The sequence below is a fragment of the Coenobita brevimanus genome, chromosome 100 (assembly GCF_032717465.1).
Source record: "Coenobita brevimanus isolate Jiangsu-jjx chromosome 100, ASM3271746v2, whole genome shotgun sequence".
Lineage (NCBI taxonomy): Eukaryota > Metazoa > Arthropoda > Malacostraca > Decapoda > Coenobitidae > Coenobita > Coenobita brevimanus.
In genome coordinates, this window is record NC_137053.1 from 55,675,843 (window position 1) to 55,694,509 (window position 18,667).

Here is an 18,667-nt window from a genome sequence, read left to right on the forward strand (position 1 = left end):
AGTATAGATGTAGAAATCTTTTTTCATATTACTGTACTTCAACGTCTTTCTTCACAATAACTCTGTCTGTCTGTCAGTCTGTCTGTCTGTCTCTGTCTGTCTGTCTGTCTCTCTGTCTGTCTCTGTCTCTCTGTCTCTCTCTCTCTCTCTCTCTCTCTCAAACTTAACCACTCAGACTGTTCCACTATTTCTTGTTTTTCTCTCATTCTTTCACCTACTTTACGGTCACATTACTTACAAAACTCACTCACTGTCCTACTTACATCTGTGCGTGTGTGTGTGTGTGTGTGTGTGTGTGTGTGTGTAAAGAGATATTCGTGCATGTTTCCCTCTGTCTATCCATGTTTATCCATATCCTGTGTATATGTGTTTGTGTACGCATTTCTGTTTGCATGTACGTATGTGCTTGACTACCTTACTACCCGTCTGTCAACATATCTATTCGTCCATCTATTTATCATCTTCACATATTACGGATTCCTCTTTCACTCTCTTCTTTCTTTCCGATTTCTTTCCCTCTCTCTTCCTATTCCCCCATTCTTCACACCCTTTCCTCCCCCTATTCTCCCTATTTGACCTATCTTGTTTTTTCTCCCTTTTCTCCCCTCCTGCCTTGTCGATCCTTATTTTTGCCTCTTTCGACTCTCTCTCTCTCTCTCTCTCTCTCTCTCTCATCACCGAAAGAGCCATTAAATATATGCAGAAAGCTTTTTTTTTTTTTTCTGCTTCTCACCATCATTATCGTAAAAACAGATCGTCTAACTTCATATTCTGATTTTTTTTCTCATATTTTGCTGTTGTTTCAGAGATAGATTGTTGTGATAAAAGCTCATGGGAGCCGTTTCTTACCAACACAAAATCAGATTATACCTTTATGTATATTTTAATCTTATCACTCTACCTTCAAGATTTTAGTCACTTTGCAACGACTACATTTCTTGATTTTATTTTTCCATTTCTTCCTGATTACGCCCATCGAATCAGATTACTATTCTTTTTTTTTTTTTTTTTTTTTTTTTTTATGCGAGGAAGAAGGAACCAAAGGCCATGAGCCCGCAGAAACAGTTCCCTCCAAGAGAAAAACAAAATACAATAGAGAGCCAAATTCAAGATCCGATCATTTTGAGATGCCTGGACACACTGCGTTTGAAAGACTGGAGATCATAGGCAGCAGGAAATACAGACAGAGGGAGACAGTTCCAGAGCTGACCTGTTGCATGAATGAAAGACTGGGAGTAACGGTTAACTCTTGCATTAGAGAGTTGGACAGAAAAGGGATGAGAGTTTGCTGCCAGACGGGTGCTACGCGCCCGTCGTAGAGGTGGAGGAATGCAAGCAGACAGTTCAGAGGAGCAGTGACCATTAAAGTAGCGATAGAAAAGAGATAAAGATGCAACAGTGCGGCGAAGAGACAGAGGTTGAAGGGAGTCAGTAAGAGGAGGAGAGTTAATGAGACGAAAAGCCTTTGACTCCACCCTATTGAGAAGAGCTGTATGTGGGGAGCCTCCCCACACATGAGAGTTGTACTCCACACAGGGGCGGATAAAACCCCTGTATAGAGTCAACAATTGTGCAGGGGTAAAGAAAGAGCGGAGTCGGCTTAGCACACCCAATCTCTTGGAAGCAGATTTTACAAGAGATGTAATATGATCTTTCCAAGATAAGTCCCGAGTAAATGAAACCCCAAGCATGTTCAAGGATGATGCAGGATTAATCTGAATATTATTAAACATTAGTGGGTATACCTGTGGAAGATTTTGTCGGGTTGATAGGTGTAAGAACTGAGTCTTAGAAGCATTAAAGACAACCATATTATTTTTACCCCAGTCAGAGATATGAGCCAAGTCAGACATTAGGTGTGCCATAGCCTCATCCCTTGTTTCTTGAAGTAACTGTTGAGATGGGCGTTGCGGGAACCGAATGGAAAGGTGAAGGGTGGAGTCATCAGCGTATGAGTGGATAGGGTTAGATGTACAGCTTAGAAGATCATTGATGAATAAAAGGAAGAGAGTTGGTGATAGGACAGAGCCCTGAGGAACACCACTGTTGATAGATCTAGGAGAAGAACGATGGCCGTCTACGACAGCAGCTATAGAACGACCAGAAAGGAAGCTAGCGATGAAGGTACAGATAGAAGGATAGAAACCGTAGGAGGGCAGTTTGGAAATTAAAGATTTATGCCAGACTCGATCGAAAGCCTTTGAGATGTCAAGTGCAATGGCAAAGCTTTCGCCAAAGTCCCGAAAGGAGGATGACCAGGAGTCTGAAAGGTAGGTGAGAAGATCGCCAGTGGAGCGTCCCTGACGGAACCCATACTGACGATCGGAAAGAAGGTTGTGATAGGAAAGATGCCTTAAAATTTTTAAATTAAGATTTGACTCGAAAACTTTTGAAATACAGGACGTTAAAGCAATTGGACGATAGTTGGAGGGTTGGGAGTGGTCACCCTTCTTTGGGACTGGCTGAATGAGAGCAAACTTCCAGCAAGAAGGAAAGGTACAAGTTGACAGACAAAGGCGAAATAGTTTGCCTAGGCAGGGTGTAAGCACAGAAGCACAGTTTTTGAGAACAACAGGAGGGACCCCATCAGGCCCATATGCCTTGTTAGTACTGAGGCCAGTAATGGCAGAAAATACATCAACTGAAGAAATTTTAATGTCAGCCATGAGGAAGTCAGAGGGGGAAGTGATGGAGGAACAGCACCGGAATCGTCTAAGGTGGAATTGGAGGAGAAAGTCTGTGCGAAGAGATCTGCTTTATCAGTAGAAGAAATAGCTACAGAACCATCAGAGTAGAAAAGAGGAGGGAAGGATGATGAGGTAAAGTTGTTAGAAAGATTTTTGGCAAGGTGCCAGAAGGAGCGGGAAGAATTCGAGTTGGAGAGTTGAGAGCATTTAGTATGGATGAAATTATTTTTAGTAGAGCGAAGAACAGACTTAGCACGATTCCGGGCAGAAACGTAAAGATTATGTGATTCAGGGGTGGGTTGGCTCCGGTACCTTTTGTAGGCCTTCTCCTTGTTGCGTGACAGCATTAGAACAAGCGTGATTAAACCAAGGCTTTCTTGCGTTAGTCAAAGGATATGAGAAAGGAATGTATGCTTCCATGCCCGAGAGAATAACCTCCGTAATGCGCAAGGCACACTCAGATGGCTCACGGCCATGGAAGCAATAATCATTCCAGGGAAAATCAAAGAAGTACTGCCTGAGGGCCTCCCAGTCCGCGGCTCCAAAATGCCAGAGACAAGTTTCCCTGGAGGGTCCGCAGGCCGTACTGGAGCGATAGGACAGGTTAAGGTAATAAGGTTGTGATCGGAGGAGCCCAACGGAGAGAAAAGATTAACAGAGTAAGCAGAAGGATTAGTTGTGAGGAAGAGGTCAAGTATGTTGGAGCTCTCTCCAAGGCGGTCAGGGATACGGGTAGGGTGCTGTACAAGCTGCTCTAGGTCATTAAGGATAGAAAAGATGTAGGCTTGTTCACCAGGTGGATCCGTGAAAGGAGAGGAGAGCCAAAGGTGGTGGTGAACATTGAAATCTCCAAGAATGGAGATTTCAGAGAAAGGAGAAATGGACAGAATGTGTTCCATCGTAGAAGTAAGATAGTCGAAGAATTTTTGATAGTCAGTAGAATTAGGGGATAAGTAAACAGCACAGATATATTTAGTCAGAGAATGACAGGAAAGCCGAAGCCAGAGAGTGGAGAATTCAGAAGAATCAAGTTCAGGAACACGAGAGCAAGATAAGTCGTTGCGTATGTATACACAACAGCCACCTTTGGCTTTGAAATGAGTATAGAGAAAGTAGGAGGATACAGAAAAGGGTTTGCTGTCAGTTGCCTCAGACAGCTGAGTCTCCGTTAGAAAAAGAAGGTGAGGTTTAGAGGAGGAGAGGTGGTGCTCAACAGAGCGAAAGTTAGATGAAAGGCCGCGAATGTTGCAGAAATGAAGAAGAAGAGAGTCAGACAGTGGTTCCAGGCACCTCGAGTCGTCACCGGGAGAGGGGCAGATGGCGGGGGCATTTATGGTCCCCCCCCCTGGGGACTCCGAGGCTAGGTGAATTGACGCCATTTTGGTAAATTTTGAATAGGAAGTGTAGTGTGTACTGTGCATGTAGTTTGGTGAAGATAGATAGAGAAATTTGTACTGGAGAGCATGCTGGCCTACTCTCTGTGTAACTGAGACACTGAAAAAGTTCAGCAAAGGGGGATGGTCAGGAACTAGTCCTGAGGGCTGATGAAACGGGAGCTCCAGCACTCCCTGTCATCACCTTTCCATCCACCTTTCCATCCACGTTTATATTAAGCCTGACATATATATATATATATATATATATATATATATATATATATATATATATATATATATATATATATATATATATATATATATATAGATAGATAGATAGATAGATAGATAGATACCGTAAATAGCTAGATTAGATAGGGTACTCCCAACTTTGCACTGGCCATCGATCTTCTCATTTTCCACTCAAATTCTTTGTCATCTTCGTTTCCTGACGCTGTTGAAACATTTGCCATTGTATTTAGGATCTCAAAGGCTTTTTCTACCGAGTATGGCACAAATCTTTAATCTCCCAACTGCTCTCCTATGTTTTCTATCGTTCATTCGTTGGATGCCATAGCTGCCTGATTATTATATAGCTGCTCTTGTAGACGGTCATTATTCTTCTAAAGATATCAACACTGGTGCTCCTTTGGGTTGCGTTCTTTCGCTAACTCCCCTTCCCCTATTCATTAGTAATCATCTGAGCAGAACTGGTCTTCACTCCTACGCTGATGACTTCGGCCTTCACTCCTCCATTCACTTTTCACAGAGTCCATTAAAGTAGTTACTTAAACATTCACGAGATTATGCTATGACAACCCTTGAGTTCTGGCTTGTCTGTTATCTCTGACTGAGTTACAGGAAACTTTATTTTCGAACGCATCAAAAACTCAATTCCTTCATCTTCCATTGTGCAAAAATCTCCCATAAGAATACTCATTAATTTTCAGTCTGTCATTATCCTTGGGGCTTCTTTCTCTTGCAGCCAATCACGGGAAGATCAGAAAATGTCCCTTGTAAAAGCAGCTTCCAGGAAACTGCGTTGACCTAACATTATACTTTTTAAAAATATTGCACAGTTGTTGACTTTGTACACAAGTCATGCTCGTCAGTGCGTGGAGTGCAGGTCTCAGATGTGGGGGTCACCACATACAGCTCTTCTAATCAGAATGGAGTCAAAGGCTTTTGATATCATCATATCCCTACTCTACTGACTCCCTTCAGTCTCTCTCTTCGCCTTATTGATATGGTACATCCCTTTCCCTCTCTCATCACTGTTTCAATGGTCACTGCTCTTCTGACCGGTCTGCTTGCATCCCTTCCGCATCAAGGCGGGTACGCAGCACCTGTTCAGTAACGATAGTTAGTCTGCCCCTTTTCTGTCCATCTCATTAATGTAAAATTCAACAGATACCCTCACTCCTTCATGATCATGCAACTCGTCAGCTCTGGGCCTGTCATCCTCATGCGTATTTCCCTCTATTATTAACCTCCAGTGTTTCAAGCATAATATGTCCAGGCAGGTTGAGAAGGATTTGGAGGGATGGAGTCTGTAAATTTGCAGAGTTTGGATGAAGGGGCTAACAACCAATGCCCTAGAGATGAAAAATAACTAAACTGATCATGGTTTCGAATTCACTACCTTTCCTAAGCTGGATTCAATAATTCTATAATAGCCAAAATAAAAACCGTCTTGTGAGTGCCAGAAAAAATACCTAAATTAACCGTGGAAGAAAAAAGGTTAACCTCTTCAATCCGATGATGCATTTTTCATTATTTCTCCCTACCACCAGACGATTTTATTCAGCTTAAGAAAGATTTTATAAGTTTAGAGGCTATTTTTTACCTTCATTTAACCATTTAGTATAGGGGGTTTTCCTACTATGAATCAAATAATCTGGAGAGAGAGAGAGAGAGAGACTGTTACATAGATACACAGACCACACAGACCTTACGGTCCCTACGAGGTGGTCCGGCCTTAATACTAATATACCTTAATACTAATACAGTGCATAGGAACAGGAGAAAAGGAGAGCACAGCAGAAGGCTCTCTCCCCCACCCTCCAGACCCTCCGGCATTTGCCATACAGGAAACAAGAGAGGAAGTAATACCTTGCAGGAATGAAAAACCTGAAGGAATTTTATAGGATCGGCAGAAAGTAGAATAATATTGAAAAGGAAAAGTTGTGCATACAGCCACATACTTACTCTATGCAAGCAATTTTTTTTATTTTTTATATATATATATAAAAGGATGAATAGAGTGTTTATCTATTATATATACCGTAAAATACTGTCTGTGTCTAATAGACAGATGGCTGCAGACGCGAATATGCAATAATTGCTCCATCCTAACTAAACGATACCAATTGCGTCGAGATACATGTCCAGTCTCTTTTTAAATATATTTATGGTACCACTCTCAATCACATTCCCAGGGAGTTTATTCCATTCACTTACAACAGAGTAAGTGAAGAAGTTTTTGGTTGTATCAAGATTAGCCCTCCTTGCTTGCAGCTTCATACCATTTCCTCGAGTTACAGTCTCGGTAATTACTGTGAATAGCTTGCCTGAATCAGTATTACTGAAGCCTTTTAGAATTTTAAAACATTCAATCAGCTGTCCCCTAAGTCTCCGTTTTCTAAGAGAGAATAGGTTTAATTACCTGAGTCTCTCGAGGTATGGTTTATTCCTCAGGGACGGGATTAACTTGGTAGCCCTACGCTGGACCGCTTCCAGTATTTCTATATCTTTAATTAGGTGAGGCGCCCAAAATTGCACTGCAAACTCTAAGTGTGACCTGACTATGCTTTTGTAAAGTGGGATTACAATATCTTTGCTTTTGTATGTAAGATGTCTTTTGATGAAGCCTAGGGCCCTGTTGGCTTTATTGGCGGCAGAGATACATTGATTCGAACATTTCAGATCGTCTGAAATTAGTACGCCTAGACCTTTAACTAATGAGGACTTGCTAATGATTTGGCCCTTCATTTCGTAATCATACCTTTTGTTTTTCTTCCCACATTGCAGTATCTGACATTTACTTACACTGAATGGCATTTGCCATTTTTCTGACCAGCTGACAATTTTGTTAAGATCTTTTTGAAGGCTAATTCTGTGTTCTTCAGTTAATATAGTGTTGCCGATTTTTGTGTCGTCCGCAAATTTAGAAATGAAGTTGTTTAGGCCAACATCGACATCGTTAATATACATAATGAATAGGACTGGTCCCAACACCGATCCCTGAGAAACACCACTGGTCACTGGAGCCCAATCTGACTCTACTCCATTTATAACGACTCGTTGCTTTCTCTCACTTAACCAGAGAGAGAGAGAGAGAGAGAGAGAGAGAGAGAGAGAGAAGGGTTAAAATAGGGGTGAAGGTCGGCCCAGGGTAACTAAGGACTCCCACATTAGCCTTAATTTTGGCAAGAGTCCTTAATGACCAGGTAATGATCCTAAGAGGGTGAGGGGAAAGGACTGAGAGAACAACAAGTACGGATTGGGGCATAAGTCCTGATGGTCCAGCGCGTCTACTTCACACAGAGGACATATTTGTTACGTACCTTCTTGACACATCATATCAGGGAGTTATCTACAGGAAAGAGCCACAGCAAGACTCCTTCAGCTTATGTAATTAGGTACGGAAATAAATCAAGCCTCTTTCAGCTTATTTAGTTAGGCAAAGAAGTATATCAAGCCTCTTTCTGCTTATGTGGTCACGCAAAGAAATATTTCAAGCCTCTTTCAGTTTATGGACTTAGGGAAACGAAACATATGAGGTCTCTGTCAGTTTATGTAGTTAGGCAAAAGAAACATATCAAAACTCTTTCAGCTTATATTATCATGCAAAGAAACATATCAAGCCTCCTTAAGGATATATAGTTAGGTAAAGAAACATATCAAGCCTCCTTAAGGATATATAGTTAGGTAAAGAAACATGTCAAGCCTCTTTCAGCTTAAATAGCAGCGAAGGGCGGTAAGGAATAGAAATGGCGAGTTACTCTATCTGTCTATAAACCCATGATGTTTCCACTCCAACGGGACAAAAATCCTTACCACCTTCGCTTGATTGACGGTCAGTTGTGGTCAGGCTGAAAGGTCAAATCAACTACAAGAAAATCCATTCCTACCCCATAATGAAAAGAAAGTTCATCAAATTTCACACAACAGTGACTTAGTGTTCAAGCTGAGGGGCTAGTCCAGTTCCCTCAGATGAAAACAAGCAGCCTATAATATCCCTGACTGTATAAAGCAGGCAGATAATTATGTCATTGGTATCTATTCTATTAGACCTGCGGCGTCCAACATGGGGCCAAGGGAATCTGAGTGGCTCGCTTGATCCTAAGTCATGGGCCTCATCAGACCTTTAAGCCTTTCAATTTGTAGACCTATTTTTGGTTTATTTTTGCTACTCCAGGCAATCTTATTAATTTTAGGGAATAAAGTCTGGTTTTAAAGTGACTGATGACTTTATTAAGCCTCTTTAGTTCAAAATGTCTCTTCTGATTCTCTCTCTCTCTCTCTCTCTCTCTCTCTCTCTCTCACACACACACACACACACCTTCAAGGGCTACACCTGGTATTAATGAGCAGTCTGGTCCCTGGTATTACCCCCTATGATACTCCATAATATCGTAGCTCGTGAGGCGCGATACACTGCCCTCGGGGGTATCGTAAATTGGACACTAACTCGCTACAGATGGGGGAGGAACGAGTTAAGGAGGGTCAGAGAGAGAGAGAGAGAGAGAGAGAGAGAGAGAGAGAGGTGGGGGGGTTGGATAGTAGGGATTTGAGAGGAAGGGATGCTGAGATAGGAGAGGGTTAAGGGGAGGAATTGAAAGATGGTAACGGTAGGAGGGGGGAGAAAGGGAGTTAAAGCATGGAGAAAGGGGGGAGAGAAGGGGTCAAAGAAGAGAGGGTGATGGGAGAAGGCTGAGGAGAGAGAAGGGTGAAGATAGGGAGGAGAGGGAGGAGGAGAGGGGGCGAGATGTGGCCGAGAGGTGCAGATGAGGGTAGGGGAGTTGCGATGGGTGAGGGGAGAGGGATGAGGAGGGATGCGGGAGAGGAGGATTGAGGAGGCGATAAGAGATGGCTGGGAAAAGTGGGTGAGGGCAGCGGGGGCTGAGTGGGGGTCGCGTGAGAGAGGTTCCAGAAGGTGATTAATGGAATGGGTGAGGAAAGGGAGTTAATTGAAGGGGTTTGGAGAGGGGAGGTTGAGAAGAGGGAGTTGAGAGGAAGGGATGGGGAGAGGAGGGGTCAGGGGAAGGGTGAAGGAAAGGGGTTGGTGGAGAGGGGGATGGTGTTAAGGGGAGATGGCTAGTGGAGAGGGAGGGGTGAAAATGGGAGAAATGGAGTTCCCCCGAGCTAAGCCCTGTATTGGACTATATAGCCCCGCTAGGGTTACAGGAGCGAGCTACCACTCCCAGCACGGCAGCCCGGGCGAGGCTCGAACTCGCAATCCCCCGATTACAAGTCCAGCGCGCTACCACTGTGCTACCGCGCCCCCCAGAGGGAGGGGTGAGGGATTGTGGAGAGAGTCACGGGGGTTGAGGGGAGGAGGGGGGAGTGGTGTGGTGAGTGGGCAATTCCAGCAGATGCGAGAGGTGAGATTTGCAAGGCTCTGTATAATTAATTTTCCTCCGGCCTAATTTTGGGGTCTGATAGCGTAATTGTAATGGGTAAGAGGCAGCTAATTAACCAGCCTTTAGCTTTCATGGCATCTCTCTCTCTCTCTCTCTCTCTCTCTCTCTCTCTCTCTCTCTCTCTCTCTCTCCTAAACTGAATAAAACCAGTGAGCAAGTGAAGTATAGCCATCGTACTAGAAGGGATAAGGGAAACTAGGCTATATACGTGTTGACCTACATATAACACTCCTGTTTCACTGGGCCAATTCGCATGTGTTGGGGCCGGCTCAATGTCTAACCTGCATCATTTATTAGCGGTACTGTTATTTCAATCATTTTATTCATTTCCTACTCTCACACTCACATCCATGCCTACACCAGCAGACTGAGCCGTCCCTTTCCCACAATTTTTTATCAGGTGAATTTTTTTATAGACCACTCTGTGTATTATGAACTCCGTCCTAAATAAAATTGTCCAGAGATAGTAAGGGTAATAATAATAATAACAAAGATAATAAGGGTAATAATAATAACAGAAAATACAAGCACAGTGACGAGATCTGGATACTCTTGGAATGAACAGGTTGCAGTAGTGCTTTGCCAACTAGTGTAGCGGAGCCGTGAATATGTATGGCGTGGACGGTGCGGAGGTGTGGAGTGTTATCCCTGGCCACTCTCCTAATAGTTTTCCTACTGTTTATTACATCCGAGCGCGAAAGTACGAGGAAGTTATGTGTTCGATTCGTTTGTCTGTCTTTTTCTGTCTATTACTCTGTTAGCATGATTATATTTTAAAAATCTATTGCACAGAATTTAACCACATTTGTTATAATGATTGAGGACCATCAAAAGAAATAATGAATAAATTATTGCCCCTAAAAGTCACGGGCCAAGTGCAAATTCAACTCGAACAGTTTTGATCCGATTTTGACCTAACTTGATGGACAGGTTGTGAGACAGGAAAAGGTGAGGTGATTCGATTTTGAAAAGTCGGTCAGAGATAAAGGTCACAGGGCAAGGTCTGATAGTTTTATTCAGTTTAGGACTAGCTTGGTAGAAGAGATTAAGGTTAGCCGAGGATGAAATAATTCCAATTTTCGGGCAACAGATCGAAGGTCAAGAACAAAGGTTTTACGTGAATTTAAAGACTTCCCATCTGATTTTAACAAAACCTTGTCGATGCGTTAAGGGCCATGTTAGAATGGAGTAAATTGATTTTGAAAGCAAGCAGTCGAAGGTCAGGGTCACGGGGCAGATATGCGGACACCACCCCATGTTCGAGCATATTGCTCACCATCTTCGAAGCATCGTGACAAATTACTCTAAAAACAGGGGATACGAAGCATGGTAGGAGATTCAGGTCATTACGTCAACTCGATTGTTTTCTAACACATTCTCATAACCATACTCCAAAAGTACAGGTGCCCGCAGACTGCATGGACGCGCATTTAGAGCTACGAGTATTATACGACGCAGTTGTTGCACTCTCTCAATGCCTCTAGGTGTGTTTTCATGTTTCTGGATACTACCCATTCCATGAAGCTTAGTGGGAAAAAAGTTACAATGATTATGTGTATAATATTATAGCACTTCAAATGGAATTTCCTCCCACACTGTAACTATCCTCCCCCTTTCCCCACACCCTCTCCTTTCCTCCTCCCTTCCCCACACCCTCTCCTTTCCCCCTCCCTTCCCCACGCCCCCTTTCCCCCTTCCCCCACTCCTTCTCCTTTCCCAACTCCCTTCCTTCACACCCGCTCCTTTCCCAATCCCCTTCCCTCACATCCGCTCCATTCCACTCCTTCCCCCACGCCCTCTCCTTTCCCATCCCCTTTCCCTCACTCCCTCTCCTTTCCCCCTTTTCCCCATGCCCTTTCTCTCCCCCTTCTCCCATCCTCTCTCCTTTTCCATCCCCTTCCCCCACGCCCTCTCTTTTCCCGCCACCTTCCCAAACACCCTTTCCTTTCCTCCTCTCTTGCCCTGCGCCCTTTGCCCTCCAACTCCCTCAAACCCTCTCCCTCCCCTTCCCACACACAGGCTACCTTCCCTTCACCTCCATCACACCCTCTACCTTCCCTCCCCTTTCCTCCACGCCCTCTCCCTTCCCTTTTCCCCACTCTCTCCTCTCTCCTCTCCCCTTCCCCACTCCCTCTCATTTTCCATTCCTCTCCCCCACGCTCTCTTCTTTCCCACATCCCTCCTCCACGCCCTCTCCTTTACCACCCCCTTTCCCCACGCCCTCTCACTTCCCACCTCCTTCCCCCACACCCGCTCCTTTCCCTCCCCCTTGCCCCACCCCCTCTACCCTCCACCTCCCCCACACCCTCTAACTTCCTTCCCTCTCCTCCATACCCGTAACCTTTCCTCCACCTCCCCAAACCCCTCTACCTTCCCTCCCCTTCCCCCACACCCTCTACCTTCCCTCCCTCCCCCACACCCTCTACCCCCTCCCCCTCCATGAGAAACGACCCACTCCCTGCAACACAATGGCCTCCAAATTAGAATCCTCGCTAAATGTTTAGTATCCTGGCCCTCCTTCCCCAAAACACCTCACCCTCACTATATTTCTCTCTCTCTCTCTCTCTCTCTCTCTCTCTCTCTCTCTCTCTCTCTCTCTCTCTCTCTTTCTCTCTCTCAACGCAACACAAGACTGCACAATTACAAGCCAGGAAAAATAAGGAATAGCAACAAGCGTCAGACATCGAGGGCCCGTGTTTATGATAGTGGTGGGGGTGACACGTGTTAAGCTCTCCTCAGGTATATGTGATGTAATGTTCAAGTCGCCATACCAAGTTGTAATATTATTGTATATATCTTCTTAGGACTGGAGGAGGGTGCAGTTCTTTTTGAGTCAGGGGTTACAACAACAACAACAACAACAACAACAACATTCTTACTCTGCACTATACTAGTGGAAATAGTTATTGCAGATTTGCGATACATCATTGGAATTTAGATAAAAACGTACAGGAAACAGGATGGTATTACATGTCTGGCAAAACTGACATAAACTACCGTGATAATCTAAAGTTCGCATAAACTATTTTATTTGTTACATAACGTTTACTTACTGTATGCGTGACTAGACAGATGTTAAAACCATATAAAATTTTTTGTACTACTCACTGAATTACTGAGAATTGAGAAAGCCATTGCCCGTATTAGACAACTTGCCCAGCCAAAAGCGGATGCCTCACTCACACTAAAGTAGCTAGCTTAGACACAGACAACACAGGCTCGCCACAGTAAATCTGACCTTCGAGAAGAGGCTAAAAAAATCAACATCAATTCATACATCATTTACTCTGCCATAAGCTCATTCATATATTGGTACTGACTCTAAGCCCACGGTCTGTAGTGTTCTAGCTTAAATTTTGCTAAGATACTTTTGGTGCATTCCTTAAAACAGAAAATACCTCCACCTCTACCGCGTGGTACTATTCCTCTACCTACTATATAAGTACCATGTTGATCAAAGGAATATCATTATGTGCCCTACTTGGCCATAATACTATAGTCGGTTAATTTTTATCTGACAAAAGTTCATAATCCCTTTCAGCGCACTTGATAGCCAGGGGTAGTCAGACTGGAGGTTAGATTTGTCTAGTAACCAAGGAGACTCATTCATACCTCATAAATAAAGCTCACTGAATATCACAGAACCACTTCTTTGTATCCAAATTCTGCAAGAGAGCAAGTTCCCCTCAGATGAAAGAAACCAACCATTATACTTCACATTTACTATATATCATCGTACGATACACTTTGTTTTTCGATCTTACACTTATACTGTATTCTGTGAGTAACAAGAGTCCGATTTCCACTACATTCATTCAAAGCGATTCCCAGTAATATTAATAGCAAAAACACAGAGATAACTATTACCATTGCATCCGAATACTGACTCTGTGTCTCTTCCCATCTGAGTATAAGAAATTAACTGGAAACATATGATGGTACTTTTTTCTTTGGATATTATAGCTTTCACGTCTCACTCTGCAGTACCCCGAGTCTGGTTTTCAGTCCACTGCGATGTTCCGTATTGGCTGAGAGAGAAGAGAAAGAAAGAGAGAGAGAGAGAGAGAGAGAGAGAGAGAGAGAGAGTTTAAGTATATATGTCAAAGGTATGAATCAACAAGGTGCCAATATACCGGTATGCTTGAATGTGAAAGGATCAATCGAAACCTGGATTAAATGACCCCAACTTACGAACTCGAACCCATCCTCGGGGCGCCGCAATATCAAACACAATTCCCCTTAGGTCACATTTGGTCGCCACGGTAATCCATGTAGTCTGCTTTCACACGCACTACCTTCACTACTGACATCCCCTCCTCCGGCTTCGTGCTTGACCAGCATAAGAAAGAAGTTTGTTCTGGTCATCACTCTGCCCCTGGGGAGAAGATGCGGTCCCACAGTGCACCTCATAGGGACTAATACAAACGTGGCTACAGATCTTATTGGCTCCATGATGTATTTATCGAATTCTCGTAGAGTACTGAAAGTCTTCGTCGAGTCAGTATTTTTACATTCTCTCTTTACACCGTGACCTCAGAAGAATAGATTAATATGATCATTTTTTATGGCGATTTGCTAGTTTCCTAATTTATGGTGACAATTGCGTAAAACGTTCAAATATGTCAGAACACGTCCCGAACTTGTCAATTAAAGCTTCCCAAACTTTATAAAATAAATTTAAAAAAAGAAAAAGGTGTAGTATTTTAGAACCAACCCTCTTAACCAACAGTCTGTACGCCAGTGTATTATGCAAAATTAATTTATAGCTTATTTATTCATTATATTATTATCATTATTATTATTATTATCATTATTATTATTATTATTATTTTTATTTTTATTATTATTATTATTATTGACAGTGAACCAAGGAATGGGGATTATATATAATCCCGCTAATTAGAATGGTTTGCCCTATAAGTAGAATAAAATCATCTATAGACACAAACTAAAATGCGTCATGTGATTGAAGTGGTTTGATATGATATTTTTCAACTAAGGAGATCACCCTGCAGAGGCCAAAGAGTGCTATATCTAACCCCTCCAGTTCAAAACAAAGGCAACGCTACACTGCTGCAACCTTCCATTTGACCATGCACATACGTCCCATCTCCCTGCAAACTCAACTAAGTGCATGATTGCCCTCTCATCCCCGCCCCAGTCTTTTCTTTTAAAGGTGGACGTAAGGAGAACGCCTTGAGGACAAATAACCTGGGTCCTTCAGATTCTTTGGGCAGGTTGCAATGAAATCTCTGGAAAACTTATTTTTATTTTTTTTTTATAATAAAAAAAATAATTAAGACACAGCATTCTACCTAACAAAAGGCACCAGTTAACTATAAGACACATAACTACATGAAGTTTCATGACTCTACAGTGAATATTTTCTGAGTTCTGGCCCGGAAACGAAATCTCTACACTCGGCCAGTCGCCCTTCAGCCCTGTTGCTCAGCCCTACGGACCGACACCTATTGATCCCAGTGATAACAACACCCTCTTCTGACTTTGTCAGGTGGAAGGTAAAAAATCTATCACATGTTGCGTATAATCGTGTGTAAAAGGAAATAAATAAAAAAGTCATCAATGAAAGCTATATGTGAATCACCCTAATCCCCCTAATTTGAAATGTTTGTCCTGTTGAATTAAATTACTGTAAAGTATAATAAATAAATAAATATGTAAATGTGGAATTAAAATTTAGATAATCTGATATAAGGATTGAATAGCAGCTATTGATTGTGAGTTTTAAAGAGCATCCGACGGGAAAGGAAATGATGAGCTAAGGGTGTGGCCACACTTGCTGCAAAATGTGATCGACAAGAGGAAATGAGGCTCAGGGGTCTGTCCAATGTTCTAACTAAGATACTACAGCAGCTCTAACCCGGTGCTTAGTTTCATCATAACAATCACATTTACAGTATAGGAAGGACTACCAAGAAGACAACAAACACGTCAAAGCGGAGAGAACTGGGAAAGGCGTTTTAGATCATCCTCATCATCCTCATTACTGAGTAGGTAAACGGTTAAAGCTCGAGACCGTGAAAGGCTTGCGTAAAGTGACAGCTGAAAGAAAAAAAAAGTTGGTGTAAGTTACAGCGTTGAAGAAGAAACTAGCGATACAAGAAATGGCTTCCGGGAAGAAGGCTGGGGAAGATGATGGGAAGTATGAAGTAAAGACACAATTGATAATAATAATAATAATAATAATAATGATAATAATAATAATGATAATGATAATAATAATAATAATAATAATAATAATAATAGTTGTAGTAGTAGTAGTAGTAGTAGTAGCAGTAGTAGTAGTAGTAGTAGTAGTAGTAGTAGTAGCAGTAGTAGTAGTAGTAGTAGTAGTAGTAGTAGTAGTAGTAGTAGCGGTAGTAGTAGTAGTAGTAGTAGTAGTAGCAGTAGTTGTAAAACTAAAATCACTCTTATGTTAGAAACCTAAACTAGTTAAACTCATAATCATTATCTCTCTCTTTCTCTTTCTCCACGTACTACACACACACACACACACACACACACACACACACACACACACACACACACACACACACTATATATATATAAATATATATATATATATATATATATATATATATATATATATATATATATATATATATATATACACACATCGACCACCCAGTATTTTTCTGCCTCCTCAAAAGGCTAAGGACCCGGTCTGGGATACTCAGACCGGACATTTTAGGCAAAGGTGATTAGCCTTACTCGTCCATAAGTGGCATTATGAGCGCAGTCAGCACCAACCACCCATTTCATGTAAGCTCTTGTGGACCCTACCCGGTTGGAGGGCTTTATCCCACGAGATCACAGGACGTCATTTGGTTATATGGTTACCACCCAGAGTATTAAATGGTGTCCTGGAATACCGTAAATCATTTGGTATGTCATTCAGCGTAGTCTCCGGAAGATAGCGCTGTATCGGGTGAGTGGATTGTGTGTACAGCAATTTATGTACAGGCGTGGAATATATCAGTGCACTTTCTAGTAGAAGAATTATGGAAGCTTTACATGATACTGCAAAAAGAAAATATCATCCAACATACTACTGCAATATTTAAACTCTTATAAGTATTCTGTTGGGCTCAGAAGGCTGCATCCCTAGGCTTCGAAAGTCATTGCCCACTGGCTGTATTTCTAAGTGGTCTCGGAGATATCCCAACTCCCTCTCTTCAGCGATTTATTCTGAACATTGCACATTTGTATCTTGTTAAAGATCACTGATGCTATTAATGTCGATAATACAGATACATAAATAACATGAAAGAAATTGTCACGGTGAAGCCAAGTAAATCGCCAAGAAGAGAGCGCTACGAAACCTCCAGTGCCACAGAAAAAGCCAACCACATTCGCTTTATTTATGTCTGCAACTTTACTAAAAAAATACTCAATACTTACATGCTTTCTCGCGAGGTAAGAGAAGATTATAACTTACCTGAAGAGGAAGACATTGAATTAGTAACAAGAAAAAAGTTATAATTATATTTTTATTTAACATATCCTCTGATTATTCTCCATTCTGTCTCTCTCTCTCTCTCTCTCTCTCTCTCTCTCTCTCTCTCTCTCTCTCTCTCTCTTATCCTTTCTCACTGTCATCTCTTCTCTCTTTCACTTCCTCCTTCCTCTTCACATATTTTGCTTTAATTCCTCTCGTATCTCGCATCTTCCCGCTTACGTGCTCTTTCCCCTAATAATCACAGTCTTCCATTTCTTTGTTTTTAACTTTTTCTCCTCACCCTTGCACCAGTTACTTTGTTTCCATTTCCTTCTTCTGTTTTAGTGTATGCCTATCTCTTCACACCAAATTCTATTTTTTGCCCCCTATTTCCGTCCTGTTTCCTTTACGTCCTTCCTACCCACACTCCTCCTCCTTCGCCCTTCTCGTTCCTTTCCGTCTTTTTTTTTTTTTGTCATCTCTTCTCGTCTCTTCTTTCCAATCGCTTTTTACTTTGATTTTTAGCTTAATTATATCTTTCATAATCCTTTCCTTTTTCGTTTATTTTTTTATAATAGTGTTTCCTTCTTCCTGCTACTTTTTCTTTCATACTCATTTCGTTTCCTGATAACTGATATTCCCCCCTCTTTCCACCTTTTTGTTGTGTCGTTTTTTCTGTTACTTCATGCATCGCATATACACACTCTTACCTTTCCAACATCTCTATATTACACCGGCCCACGCGGTAGCCGAGCTAGTAGGCCTTTATATTAACACCAGGATTGTGGCGAGCGCGTCTGCATGCGTGCGTGAGTGTGTGTTTGTGTGTGTGTAATTCACCGGGTCGGTCAGGATCACTTGATGGTCGTGATCGTCAGCTTTTACCCTCCCGGAAGGGAGCTGAAAGTTCATATAGTCCGATCTAAGGGCAAGGCTGTGACCTTCACACACGCACACACCCGTCCCCTTGATCAAGGGGGACAGTAACCACCCACTTCGTCAGTGAAACTTTTCGCAACCTGAGCGAGGCGCGAACTCCCGTCCACCAGTTGGCAAGCGGGAACGTTACCACTGCACCAGCGAGTGGTGTTAAAAAGGTTATGCCAACAGCATCTTGTGTTCCCAGGCGGTCACCCATCCAAGTACTAACCAGACCCAACGTTGCTTAACTTCGCTGATCGGACGAGAAGCAGTGCTGTCAACGTAGTATGACCGTGTGTGTGTGTGTGTGTGTGTGTGTGTGTGTGTGTGTGTGTGTGTGTGTGTGTGCGCGCGCGCATTTTAGCAGCATTTTGATCCAGACTTAATTAAACTTGGTGGAAGGTTTGACCTTAGCTGTAGGACTGACCAATATATTTTGAGAACAGGTCATACGACAGGGTCAAATGGCTAGGTCAATTTGAGAAGTTCTGATCTGCTTGAGAACAAAGTTGGTGGAAGTGTTGAAGGTATGACAAGAACAAAGGTAGTCTATTTTGAAAACAATCAGTCACAGGTCAG

The 18,667-nt window shown here is 42.5% G+C and overlaps 1 non-coding gene and 1 pseudogene across 1 annotated transcript; both read right to left on the reverse strand.

The window, feature by feature from the left end:
- Positions 1–9,497: 9,497 nt before the first annotated feature.
- On the reverse strand, positions 9,498–9,569 carry TRNAT-UGU (transfer RNA threonine (anticodon UGU)). The gene has a single exon. It is a non-coding gene; the product is annotated as a tRNA-Thr (tRNA).
- Positions 9,570–18,268: 8,699 nt separating this feature from the next.
- LOC145414735 (5S ribosomal RNA) lies at positions 18,269–18,387 on the reverse strand (annotated as a pseudogene).
- Positions 18,388–18,667: the final 280 nt, after the last annotated feature.